This window comes from Acartia tonsa, chromosome 15, assembly GCF_053477335.1.
Source record: "Acartia tonsa isolate MP-2025a chromosome 15, ASM5347733v1, whole genome shotgun sequence".
Taxonomy (NCBI): domain Eukaryota; kingdom Metazoa; phylum Arthropoda; class Copepoda; order Calanoida; family Acartiidae; genus Acartia; species Acartia tonsa.
The window spans coordinates 6,018,697-6,033,988 of record NC_137274.1 but is presented as its reverse complement, the minus strand read 5'-3'; positions in this window follow the sequence as shown (position 1 = coordinate 6,033,988).

The window sequence follows — 15,292 nt, the reverse complement described above, 5'->3', positions numbered from 1 at the left end:
GATAAAAAGAAAGAGAGAGTTATATAAAAAAGTTTTGTGGTAAGGGTCCCACCCCTCCAAAAATAGCTTTAAACCATTGCAGGACAAGCTTTTAGAATTTACTGAGATCTTAATCTCCAGACAGATGAACAGAAAGACATCATTCTACTTTATATTATAGATTGTTGGTTTGTCCAAAACTAATGCGAATATAGAATATACGTTGATTTTAGGACAGGGGAAAAATTGTTGTCAATTTAGGTTGCTATTATGAAACTTATTTAATGGACAGTTTGTTCATCCAGAAGGAGGGTATGGATGGATGGGGGAATCCATTATATAATCCAGCTGCAAGAATCACTTTATCCGAGCACATGGTAATAATAAGGGAGGGAGGGGACAATGGGCTGTTTATTACACTAGTCTCCAAAGTCTTATAATAAAGTTCTCTTATTTGTTGGTATAACAGTCTTGCGTACTTTTATTTAATTTTGATTGGTTGAATCATTTGGTTGAATGATCAAACGTATCATCCACTTTATTGTAATCTATTAGAAGGGTTAATTTTGAGCATCATGATTGGGGATGTACATCAATCAGCCATTTTCTTATCCCTTTAGATCTCTGGTAATAATACATATATCCATTTTTATATATCCTTGATCTTTGTGGTTTTACTTAGAAATCAATTTCATATTTTTTTCAGATTTAGAATAATTTCATTTTTTAGATCATGTTAATCCCCTAAAGGGATCTAAAGGGATAAGACAATGGCCGATAAATTGTTGTATTTCCCCAATGATGATACACAAAATAGCCCCTTCTGTAGATTTAATATTTAGTAATTAAGTCCCCAAAGTTATGAAACCAATGAATAAGAAAAGGTTATCATAAAACTTTGGGGACTAGTGTAATAAACAGCCCATTGTCCTCTCTCTCTCTGCTTAATATAACTTACACGAAGTTATAAGTTATTGGAATGTTATAGGTTATTTACAACATCGTAATACAGACAATTTTCCGTGGTTATAAAAATAAAATATTATCTATAATACAAAGTAGAACGATGTCTGTCTGTTTGTTTGTCTGTCTGTTTGTTTGTAGCGAAGGATCTCGCTAATCGCTGAACCAATCGGGTTCTCCTTTACAGGGTAGCTTCTCATAGGTCCCGGGAAGGTTTATAACTATTTTCTTGGGGGATGGGACACCCCCAACCCCCCCAAAAGTGAAAAATACCCCCCCCAAAAAAAAATATTCTCTTTTCTTTTTAAAACTAAAATTAAAATAGTGGGGTCGACTACCTCCCCCCCCCCCAATTTTTTTTTTTAAATCTAAAATACGAAAAAATTGGTTTGATCAAACCTCTTGGGGTTAAGCCCCTAGAGGCTAGGGGCGAAGCCGCTAGTAAAATAAAATATATGTGTGTTTGTGTGTGTGTGTGAGTGTATGTGTGTATATATGTATAGTTATGTGTATGTGTGTGTTTGTGTGTGTGTGTGTGTGTGTGTATGTGTTTTGTGTTTATGTGGTAAGACGGCAGCATACGGACAGGCATTACACAGAGTTGCTATACAGCGGCTTATCAAATCAAGCCTTCAGTGCTAATCCTATTATCACCATTTCACCCCTGCCCCTCCGGGGCCGTGCTGAGATCCCACAGGCAGCGGTCAGCTTGGACCGTCTAATAGTGGGAGGGACGCGGCCACTTTACAACCCCGCGCCCCAGTCAACTATCCTACCGGGGGGATGTTTGCCTTCCCCCTGACTGCAGCTTACCCCACAAATGCCTACCGCCGCAGGGCTCTGCCCTTGTCTCCCCACACCCCCTTCAACCTAACCTATTGTTATCATCTATTTTGTATATCTATTAATAATCCTATTGTAAATGTATTCAGTTATAAATATATCTTTGTAGTAGTAACTACTGCTAGTTCTAGAATCTTCAAGGCTAGGGGCTTGTTTGGATTCGAACTCGCGACGGTAAGCTGAAACGCTTCAACTTACCACATTTATTCCCAAGATTTCATTTTAAGGTGGACTCAAAAAAAATCTAGCTTGTGAGAGAGAGAAAAAAAAATAAAAAGAGAAAGAATAAGAATGAGAGAGAGAGAGAGAGAGAGAGACAGAGAGACAGAGAAACAGAGAATGAGAAAGAGAGAGAGAAAGAGAGAGAGAGAAGGAGAGAGAGAAAGAGAGAGAGAATGAGAGAGAGAGAGAGAGAGAGAGAGAGTGAGATAAAATAAAAGGAGATAAAAAGAAAGAGAGAGTTATATAAAAAAGTTTTGTGGTAAGGGTCCCACCCCTCCAAAAATAGCTTTAAAAATTGCAGGACAAGCTTTTAAAGTTACTGAGGTCTTAATCTTCAGACAGATGAACAGACAGACATCATTCTACTTTATATTATAGATTGTTGGTTTATCCAAAAATTATACGATTATAAAATATACGTGATTTCTCTAAGTTATTATGACAGGGGAAAATTTGTCGTCAATTTAGGTTGCTATTGGAAGGTCAATTTGTTCATCCAGAAGAAGAGGAAATCCATTGTTTGATCCAGCTGCAAAAATCACTTTATCAGAGCACATGTAAACATGGTAATAACAGGGAGGGGACATTGGGCTGTTTATTACACTAGTCCCCAAAGTCTTATAATAAAGTTTTCTTATTTGTTGGTATAACAGTATTGGAAACTTTTATCTAATTTTGATTGGTTGGTTCAATTAGTTGAATGATCAAACGTATCATCCACTTTATTGTAATCTATAGAAGGGTTAATTTGGGGATGTACATGATTCAGCAATTGTCTTATCCCTTTAGATCTCTGGTAATAATACATATATCCATTTTTATATATCCTGGCCTTGATCTTTGTGGTTTTACTTAGAAATCAATTTCATATTTTTTAAGATTTAGAATAATTTCATTTTTTTTGATCATGTTAATCCCCTAAAGGGATCTAAAGGGATAAGACAATGGCCGATAAATTGTTGCATTTCCCCAATGATGATACACGAAATAGCCCCTTCTGTAGATTTAATATTTAATAATCCAACCAATCAAAACTCATTAAAAGTCCCCAAAGTTATGAAACCAATGAATAAGAAAAGGTTATCATAAAACTTTGGGGACTAGTGTAATAAACAGCCCATTGTCCTCTCTCTCTCTGCTTAATATAACTTACACGATGTTATAATTTATTGGAATGTTATAGATTATTTATAACATCGTAATACAGACAATTTTCCGTGGTTATAAAAATAAAATATTATAAAATAAAACACATAAAAACACCTGGGGTATAACAAAACTGATTTTGATTTTATGATTTTTATGATTCGTGAATTGTCTGTAATACAATGCTATGGTGATCACTGGGATTTTCGAACGCATAGAAATTTCGTACAAAAGTTTTTTCGTCGTGATCTATTCAGGATAGTTCAAATAATATGATACGCAAATTGATCAAAAATATTGAAATAAATTACTACAGTAAATTTCAATTTTAATTAAAGAATAAATCTGTTATTTAAAGGTAATTTTAAGGTTTTTTAATGTTTAATCTATACATATATATTTTAAAAGTCTTAAAAAAGGTGAAAGTATCTCAGAGTACATTAAACAAGTATATGCCAACAAATGGTAACATAATCACAACAAATAATAACATAATCAACATTTTATTTACTATGCAAATTTCTATGTTTAAAGCTTGAAATCAATTTTTAAGAAATTTTTTTTTACATTCACTTATCCCTGAACTCTGTGAGTATGGTAGAATTACAAACACCTTTTTTAAAGTGCAACTTAATTGGATTAAATGAAAAGATAAAAAAACCAAAAGTTTGGGTTCTTTAACTCATACCTACATATCTCATCATTCACCATTGTTTCTTATTTGGGAAGAAAAAAATAATTTCTAGCACTTGCAAGAGGCTTTTATCCTACAGTTTTCTATTCCCATAATGTACTATCCCTGTGAAACTCCTCTAACACTAAATTTGCCTAACCTAAGAGAATATTATGTAAGTGTGTGTGTGTGTGTGTTTATGAAAAGAATTATGTATTTTGTTAACTTTTACATTGGTCTCCTTGATTAAACCTTTATAAAAATAGGGTAATAAACTAAGTCTGTGACTACATCCTGTATCTATATATGAGTGTTTATATATTTTAGCAAATTAAATTATTGTTATTTTATGATTATGACATCTACTAATTTATTATTACGGGTTGATATGGTATATCCACAAATATAAGAGTCTACATTTTTCTACAATAAGTGCTGATCCAATTGAGTTCTTCATTTTAAGGAAGCTTTACATAAGTCCAGGGAATGTTTTAGGGTTGACATCCCCAAACATACCCTAGAGGCTAGAGAAGAAGCAGCTAGTATGTTAATATAATAGATACATTTCTTAACTTTTTATATTATGTTTTCAATACTAAGATACATAAATATTTGCTATGTAATTAATTTGCAGAAATGTATAAAAGACTTATACTCATATTTCAATACTACATTTGACATTTGGTGTTTATACATTACAGCTAAAAAAATAAATTGTATTCTCAGTTCAGAGGAGACTTTTTTTGTCCAAATAATTAAAACTTTTCACAAGATGTATTTGAATAAGAAATGAAAATATGGAAAATAAAACTTTGCCTCTAGCTTTTAGTTTTTTAGTCCCTAAATTGTTGTAATACCCCAAAATATTGTTAACTTAATTATAAGAGATTTTATTTTCTGAACAGGATTATTGAATGTTATAAGATAATTTAGCCTTTTCCTCACAATTCTATTATTAATTAATTATTATTTTCCTTTTTATTTTAATTGTAAATGTATGAACACCACAATTTGCACTTCCTTTCACTCCAAAAGAGCGTTTACATATGGGGGATAAGGGGAATAGACCCCACCTTTTTAAAATTCAGGAGTGGACCAACTTTCATTTTTAACCTCCAAAATTATTTTAAAATCATAAAACTCAAAAAGAAGGAGAATAAATAAAAACCAAAATTTTGAAGTTTGAATGTTTAACCCAATGATGTGTCTACTACATATTTAAAATATTAAGTATTCCAAACCCTAAACGTATCGTATTTCGAGAAAAATCAAAAGGGAATTTAGAGACATGATAATATTGAAATTGGGGAATATTAATTAACGTCGCCAAGAATTCTATTTCAAGAATATGATATATATTCCCCTCTCCGTTCGTTCACAAATAGCTCCCTATTTATATTTTTCTAAATATTCAAATTTCTTAATATTTATTTACGAAGTGCTTCGTAAATAAATACTAGATTTTGAAAAATAATAAATTTTTACGTTGTATATTTCTATTTCTGAAATAAATCACGCAATCTTAAATGAAGTATGTTCGTTAAACAATTCCGAAATAAAATTTACTAAATATATTAGACTTTTAGGTTCTTTCTATGAAATTAATGTGATGACATAATTTCCTTACTCCAAAAAGTCTACCTGTTAAGAATACGACATTTTAGACGTCTTACTTTTTTCATTGCTTTTTTTACAGGGTAAAATAAAAATTCTTCCTAATAATCATTACCCCCTACCAATTTACATTTTTACCACCATTTTTACTATTTTTCTTTGTTGTCGGTTTCCAAGAAATTATTAAGATTAATAATATTATAGATATCTTCAAATATGAAGTGTTGGGATGTGTGAAATATTTTTAACAAGGATGACAATATCCATTAAAGCAAAACATTAACATAAATGCATAAGTATAATCAAAATTATAAGTAAGTATTCTGTCTATAAATTATATAAAATACTAACATATTAATGATGAACAGACTGACGTCTATAACCAACACAAATTATAGAAAAGCTTCGCTAATTCCTAGTATTTTCCATAAGTTTTGTTTTGTTATTTCTTGGGTGGGGGGGGGGGGGAGGGGAGGGGTCAATATCAAGTGTTGGGATGTGTGAAAAATTTTTAACAAGGATGACAATACCCATTAAAGCAAAACATTAACATAAATGCATAAGTATAATCAAAATTATAAGTAAGTATTCTGTCTATAAATTATATAAATACTAACATATTAATGATGAACAGACTGACGTCTATAACCAACACAAATTATAGAAAAGCTTCGCTAATTCCTAGTATTTTGAATTTTCCATATGTTTTGTTTTGTTATTTCTTGGGGGGGGGGGGGGGAACATTAACATAAATGCATAAGTATAATCAAAATTATAAGTAAGTATTCTGTCTATAAATTATATAAAATAGTAATACTAACATATTAATGATGAACAGACTGACGTCTATAACCAACACAAATTATAGAAAAGCTTCGCTAATTCCTATTTTCCATATGTTTTGAATTGTTATTTCTTGGGTGGGGGGGGGGGAGGGGAGGGGTCAATATTTGTATCGTAACGGTCAACCTTCAAACTAGGGGGGGCGAGGTAGGGGTGAATCAATATCATTAGCATATATATATCGACAACATTTCTTAAATAGGGGAGGGGTGAGACTACACTAGTGTAATAAATTATTATCGATTCAGCGTTTTTTTTTTGGGGGGGGGGGGGAAACATTTATGACCTCATAAAGCTAAGGGTCAACTCATCATACAAGAAATATGAGACCTTAGAGAACAAGGACAAAACGTTACAATTTACAAAACTAACTCCAATCCAAATAAAATAAAAATATTTATTTTCATTTTATTTAAGTCAACATAGTTTATTTATTTATTTAGAATATTTATTTCATTAAAGTAAAAAAAGTTATGATTATTGTTTTGTTAGTATGTTAGGTTAAATTAGTACATATTACTTGAGTTAGAATGATTAATACATTATTTAATGGTTATTGGTGGTTTATTTTTTAACTTTTCTTTCACTTTATGATATTAGCAAGTTTGATATATGGTTGAGTTGAAATGTAGAAGACAGTAAGCAGGGTGGAGGGTTGGAGAATGTAGGGTGTTGGAACTTTGGAAGGTGGATTATTATAGAGTAGATACGCTGAAAGCCTGAAACAAAAAATCTTAAGTCTTAACAGCTATGTGAGGGAGAGGGGGGGGATGGTAATTTATCTATCTTGCTTAGCGTTCGGTTAATTCTAAATTAATGAATAAATAAAAGCTATCTATCTTAAACGGACGTACGGAGGGACGGACCGACCGACCCTAATTATAGAAAAGCTTAGCTTTAAAAAAATAAATTTTACTTTTATTTGAGCCAATGTTAGATAAAAAGTTAATAATTTAACCAACCAATTAAAATATCCTTGTATTTATGTTTTGACATGTCCTATAATCAATAGGCATCTATTAAATGTAATCTAAACAAGGATAACAAGATTATCATCCATTGTCTTATCTCCTAAGGTGTACTTTACAACCCTCTCACATACTCACACGACAATACAAATACACATAATAAATACTAGGATATGACAATGAAAGAAAAATCGAGATTTTTGGAATAAAGAAAGGGGAGAATAAATTATTTAAAAGTCTTATCTATTATACAAATTTTATATCTAAGTTTTCATATTTATTGAATTGTTTACAAGTAAAACTGATATGGTTCTGATATCGCAAAAACCAATCAACCAATATTATTTTTTTATAATTCATTCTAAAAAAATAAAAAAAACTCATCAATATTTAATTTTTAAAGTTTTCATATTTATTGAATTGTTTAAAAGTAAAACTGATATGGTTCTGAGTTCTGATATCGCAAAAACCAATCAACCAATATTATTTTTTTTATAATTCATTCTATAAAAATAAAAAACTCATCAATATTTAATTTTTAAAAAAAATTTGTATAAAAAGTAAAAAAAAACACTGAGAAAATATTAGGTGTAGAGGTTTCGTGTTCTTTCTAGACAGCTATATTGGCTATTTTTCCAAATTTTGACGGAACGAAAAAATTTATTGGAAAATATCAGTAAATATTAACTTTCAGGATCGTAAAAATTTAGAAAAGATTTTAATATTTCTGTTTCATGTCCATTTTCAACCCTTTCCCTAATTATTATCAACGACTTTGGACCGTTCGTAGATAGGGGGAATATCTGAGAAATATTGACCCGTGGGTTTCAAATTTCCATCGTCAAAGATATATTGGATTTATTTCAAGTAGACATATGTCTGGTTTAACCCCCCTAAAAATCAAAAAGCTTGGACGTCCTTACCTATATGATATAAAGATTCCCCCCTCCCCCCCCCAAAAAAAAAGAAAGAAAATTAAATTAGGGGTGCCATAGGCCCCCTATAAAGTTTTGAATTTTGAAATTCCCCCCCCCCCCCTCAAATGAAAAAGACTCGGACGCCCATGAAACAACCCCCCTTTATTAGGATTATGAATACGAATTTCCTGTACGATTTTTCCAAATTTATGTTCTCTACGAAGAATCTCTCACGAAAATGATACCTTCAATCAATGCTATACATTATTTTTTTTGTAAGGCTAAGAACCGGTTCTAATCCAGCGGACATTCATCGGTTTCGTGACCATTTAAAATTCTAAATATCCCCTACAACCCTTTTTTTGATAAAATTGATTTTCAAAGGGGGTTTGTTTTTCCTTCATGGGGCTGCTATCAACCAGATAGACTGAGAAGAGGAAGTGCTGTTTATTACACTAGTCCACAAAGTTTTATAATAACGGATTCTTATTCGTTGGCTTAACAACTTTGGGGACTTTGGTGAAATTGATTGGTTGGTTAATTAAATTGAGTGTTTAAACGTTTCAACACTAATAGTAATCTACAAAAAGGGGTCATTTTGTGTATCATCATTGGGGATGTACATCAATCTATCGATCATTGTCTCATCCCTTTAGATCTCTGGTCAAGTGCAGTGGCCGTCAAAAACATGAATACATAAGAGATAAATTGATGTACATCCCAAATGATGATACACAAAATTTCCTCCTCTGTAGATTACAATTAGTAGTTGAACACTCAACTTAATAAACCAAGCAATCAAAATTTAATAAATTCCCTTTAGTTGTTGAGCCAACGAATAAGAAAAGGTTAACATAACACTTTGGGGACTTGTGTTATAAACAGCCCATTGTCCCCCCCCCCCCCTGCTGATAGTCAGATTATAATTAGATATATTTATAATTTCCTAAATCTAAAATTTGCTGTGAAACTAAAATCAAAGATTTTACAGCAGACAAAAAACTAATTTTGCTGAATTTCCATTTTGCTATCATTCTGGTGTAACTCAAAATTAGCGTCACCAAGCTCAGGCTGCAACTTTAGTGTTACACAAAATAAGCGCCTATATTCGCTTGTAACTTTGATATTGCTCAAAATAAGCACCCTATGTTCTCCTATCTTTTTTGTGTAACTCAAAGTTAGCTCCTTAATATTCATGCAACTATGGTGTAACTCAAAATGTCGCCTACAACCTCCTGAACTTTGGTGTTAATCAAAATAAGTGTCTATATAATCCTGCAACTTTGTTGTAACTCAAAATAAGCACCTAGATTTGCATGCAACTTTGGTTTTACTCAAAGTAAGCTCCTAGATTTGGCTGCAACTTTAGTGTACTCAAATTCAAAGCCTTAATTTGCTTGCAAATTTTGTGTTATTCAATTCTGGTGTAACTCATGATGAGTACCTACATTTACTTGCAACTTTAGTGTTGCTCAAAATAAGCCGCCATATGCCCCTGTAACTTAAACCCCTCCACAAACCTTGAACCACACTTACTACCTTATAATTCAGTGTAAAGCATCTATTTACCGAATAGACAACCAACCCTTTGATTCCAAGCCCTTTGTCTAGAAGTCCTAACTGTAAATGGCATTGCATCAAACCTAAAAAATGTTGATTATTCAGTAAGGTATATATTAAGCTTTTTTGAGTAATTCTATTTGTTTTATGTTCAACTAAAGTATGTTTTTTGAGTAAAATAATTTTTGTAATAAAAAAGTTACACTTTTTAGTGAAGCACAATAAAATTAAGCTATTTTTGAGTTATTCCATTTAAAAAAAAATTAAAATCAAACAACACTGAAGCCAAAAATAATCAATATTTTTTGGGGCAGCAAAAATAAATGAAGCCAAATTTTGAGTTAATCCAATAGAAAAGAAAAAAATCTGCTAAACGTTGCTCAAATATCAGTTTTTAATCATTTCTAGATACAAAACGAGGATGGTAACATCCATAAGATTTGTAGATGATATTCATAAAGGATAAGACAATGGACTAAGTATTTATTAAACCCGCGATAGTCGCTCAAAACGTAGCGCATCCACTCATCGTTGAACAAAGGTTCGAATCTTGGGCCGACACGGCGTCATAACTAAAAACGTTAAAAATGATTCCTACTGCTGCTATGTCAGGTGCGCAGCATAAATAGTAAGAATAGGGAGAATGTCTTGGCCCATAAACAGGCGCAACTCATTACCATGCACAGTTAGGACTTTTTAGACAAAGGTCATGTAATCAAAGAGATGGATGTTACTTAACCCAATATTCTTGGGTGTTGAGTATATCATGATTAACCCCCATAAACAAAATTATCCTATCTGAAACCAACCAGTCAAAATGTATAAAGGTTCCTAAAGTTTTTGAGCCAACAATCGAGATAAAACTTTGAGTACCAGTGAAATTTATAGTTCAATGTTTCCTCCCTCCCTGGTGAAAAGAACCAAAGAAAGGGGTCCCCAAAGTTTTACAACTTTGGGGACCTTTTTAATTCTTAATGGTTGATTCATTAAGTTGAGTGTTCAAACGTTTCAACTGCTAAGTTTAAGCTACCAAAGTGGTAATTTTGTCTATCGTCATTGGCAATGTACATAATTTATAGTCCATTATCCCCTCCCTCCCACTTATTGAGCAGTGTCGCTAGTTAAAGTGTTTCGTCTTAAAAATTGATTAGATTTATTTCTTTGGATTTTTTTTTAAAGCGTGGGAGGGAGGGGACATTGGGCTGTTTATTACACTAGCCCCCAAAGTTTTATTGTAACGTTTTCTTATTCGTTGGCTTAACAACTTTTATAATAACTTTTGATTTTGTTAAGTGTCCAAACGTTTCAACTACCAATTGTTATCTACAGAAGGAGTAATTTTGTGTATATTCATTGGGGATGTACACCAATCTGTCATTGTCTTATCCCTTTAGATAAATGGACGCTACTTTATATTTGAACTAGCGGCTACGCCCCTAGAGGCCTTTAGGGGCACTTAAGGAGGGGCAAGTCGAATTTGATAACCCTATTTATTATTTTAGATTTTAAAACAAAGAAAAAAAATTGGGAAAAGGGAATTTTTTTAGGGGCAATTTCTCTTGGGATGATGGCGGTATTCTCCCGGCCACAAAATAGTTATAAACCTTCCCGAAACCTATGAGAAGCTATCCTGTAAAGGAGAATCCGATAAGTTCAGCGGTTAGCAAGATCATTTGGTACAAACAAACAGACAGACAAACAGACAGTCATACAGACAAACAAACATCTTGTTACTTTATTATTTTTTAAACAGGCTTTGGCGAGGATTTTTTAACATAATTTGGTGGTAAAAGTTAAGTTTCAAAACCGATTAATATCCGCTAGATTAGAAACGGTTCCCAGCCATACTGAAAAATCATGTATAGCATCTTATAACAGACAGTTTTTCCTTTGGACCCTTGGGGGGGAAACAAAACTGGTTTTAATTTTCCATTTTAATATCTGCGGAAAGCTGTATATAATACGAGGCGATAAATAACTATTCTAGTCTTTTCCAAATTTTAAGGGCATATAGGAAGCTTTACTGTAAAGGAGAACCATATCGGTTCAGCGGTTAACGAGATTCTTAGCAACAGACATCCTGTTATTTTTTTTATTTTAAACATGTTTAGTTCGCATGGATTTTGGAATCATTGTTCTAAATTAATAAACTGAAATATAATACAATTTTTTTAATTATATAAGGTGATTCTTTTCTTAAAAGGATAAGACAATGGCCAATAAATTGATACACATTTCCAATGACGATAAAAAATCAACTCTTCTGTATGTTATTGGGTAATAACTGTTTGTATAACAAGGACGACAACATCTATAAAAGCGAAGCTCTAAAACGTTAGGACAAACGAACATTAACACAATCAGAATATAGATTTATAAAATTAGAAACAAAATTTTAAGCAAATTTGTTGAAAAACTGCGCTAATACAAAATAATGTTTAAGGACTTACATTTTTAATACTTGATTATAAAGATGCCACGCTTAAGGGAATGTTTTTTGTTGTCCTAGGAATCAGTTTTCCAAAAATAGATCAATCGAATAATTCTATCATATAAAAAGTTGCTGTTAAAAAAGTTAAAAATCAACATGTTATTGTTTACCACTACAGGAATCACCTGCAAAGGTTGAAATCGATAGGACAACTCTAACATGCCGAAATTAACGAAAAGAGCTAACCGTTAGGGACCACCCCTAACATAGTTTTTTTAAAATTATGTTTATTTCTAATTTTAATTTTTCAAAAATCCTCTAAATTTTATTGAAAAAATCTGTGAATGCTATTTAATTATTGATAAAAAATGCGTAGATTTTTAAAATTCAAATTGCCTAACTTGAGTTAATGGTAGAACAAATGTTACGCATACCGTTAGAACCGCTATTTTTTGGAAATATAAAAATGATTCCTGTGCTACGCATATATAAGGTGCTACGCGTTAAAATGTCCCAACTCACCGTGTTCCAGAAAAGCCAAAAAATGACAAAAAATCATAGAAAGTGTATATTTTAAAATTTTGATGAAATTTTATTTGAATAGCAATAAGTATCCATATATCTTTCAATATATTGGCGAAATTTTAAATATCTCCATCCTGGCTGGCACAGGATGCCAGCAAACCTGGCAGGGTCATACAGGTAAAGAGTAAAAATATTTTGTTTGCCTCAAACTAAGCATTTTAAGTTACCAAATACTAAAATATCCTATACTAGTACATACCAATATGAAATTTAAGTGTTTAAGTCAATTTCAGGGACCAGGTATGATCCTGCAGGTCCTGATCCCTCTGAAATCTTTAAACAGCTCTTGAGACCGCAATTTTTGACCTATAGACTTCAAATTTTAAACATAAGCTTTTCTAACAGGCATGTATGACCTACTGAAATTATATGAAAATTTGCCGCCGTTTTCCCGCCGATCGCCGCCGCCGAAATATGTATTTTGAGATTTCTAATCTAAAGTTTACATACAGATGAGCCTATTTCTTATTTATTTTCTGTGTGTATATTAAGAGATATAAGTTTTCCGGAATTGTAATGTAGGGAGTAGATTTGAAATCTGCATTAAATTTTAAGGATTTTTTATAAAATTCGTTTTTTGTATAATTCTTTATCTAAAAGCGGAAATACAAATTAAGTTAATTAATTTTGGCATCTGTGATTGGTGGATTTAAAAAATCTGCGCTCTGATTGGATGTCGTACATCATTCAACCAATTAGAGCGCAGGTAGTTTAAAATCCACCTATCCTATTGGTCAAAATTAATTAACTTAAAATGTATTTTCGCTTTTAGATAAAGAATTTTACAAAAAACGAATTTTATAAAAAATCCTTAAAATTTGATGCAGATTTCAAATCTACTCCCTACATTAAAATTCCGGAAAACTTATATCTCTTAGTGTACAGGGTGCGCCACATAAAACCGGACTTTTTCTAATTTGTAAACAAATGAACATAAAATCGTCAATTATAAAGATTTTATTAAATTCTAAAAACTGGGAAACAAACTAGGTAAGATAAGATAAGATAAGATTTATTTTCCTCAAAGGTACAACGTGATTTTATTAGATATATGGCATTTTTAAAGTTACTATGCTTTGATTGATTTGTTTCTTCTGGTTTGTTGGTTTGGGTACAGGTTTGGAAAAAAGAACAATTTACATAATAACTATTATTAGGTACCTAGCATGGAATTGGCCGAACTTCGTCTCCACCTAGTTGCCAAGCCAAATTCATATAGGATAAAAAAAATATCAATTTACAAGAAAAATTCCATGCAACATTGTACCAGATAGTTGGCATAACCCTTTAAGGGTTGTGGAGCCACTGGTGTACTTTGACGCTTGCCAAGCCGATACAATGTTATATGTGTAAATACAAATCTTAACAATAATAATAATACAGTATCTTGCTGTGTAATTCAGACATCCTCCTACTATCAGTTGCAACTCCTCCAAGCATAAATTCGGAACAATTAAAGAACCAAAACCTTCGTGAGAAGTCGCTATTCCCGTTGTGATCCTTTGGCAACCCTGTCCTGACTGGTTCCTTTGTAACAAATTGTTTTATTTTAGAGTGAAATTATGTCCGTGTCTAAGGACATTTTCACACTAGTAATTACAGGGTAACGATAAATATCTCGACAACGACGGTCCATCCCTATAATCAATAAAAAAGAAGAGATAAGGTAGTAAACGGTGAAAATGAAGCAAAATATACCTAGATGAAAACGTACCTAGGTGAACAAGGAGTAAAGTAATGGTTTCGATTCCTACGGAATCTGAGTTTTATTTCTTGGGAAGGGATACAAAATCCTCTTGTATATAAAATATAGGTCATATGCGATTCCTACGGAATCTGATTTTGGTTTTTTGAGATATAGGGAGTATGTCCCTAAGTATGTAGAGTTCGATTCCTCCGGAATCTGATTTTGGTGTTTTGAGAACTGGTCACAGCATAGCTGTGAAGGAAGTACAGACATTGGGAGGGGGGGATGGAGGGGTATATGACTATTAGATCATTCAATAAAACCGCCGCCAGGATCAATCACCGGCTCCTCCCGCCTCCTCAACCGCCGGCAGGCCCAGGTCAAAATGTACCTGTCCAAGCTGGCGAAGTTCTCCTTAATAGTGGCAATAAGGGAAGTCTTTGTGGTATGGGCACATCTATTGGTGCATACTTCAAAGTAGCTCTAGGCCCAAAAGTCACTTGAATTAAGATCGGGTTGCTGGGAGGCCCCATTTCCTTAGGAAAGTGAGTAACCGCAGGATCCAAATTCACCCAATTTTCAAGCTGCCCTTCGACACGGCGGCTCTCATTTGGGCCACAGTTGGGCTAGAACAACGTTCTATACCTTTTTGGAAATGGCATGAAGATTCAGCTAGGGTTGTCAGTTCAATCTATAGTCTAAAATGAGTTTTTAAGTTCCATATAGATCTCTAACGTCGAGAATCGAGAAATTTTCAAGATTTTACACGATTTTTGACGTTTTTGACATCTCTAAATCTGCTACGTTTCACTTTGCCGGAGTACTACAGCCAAGCCATTTTAGATAGAGAGCTCTAGTCTT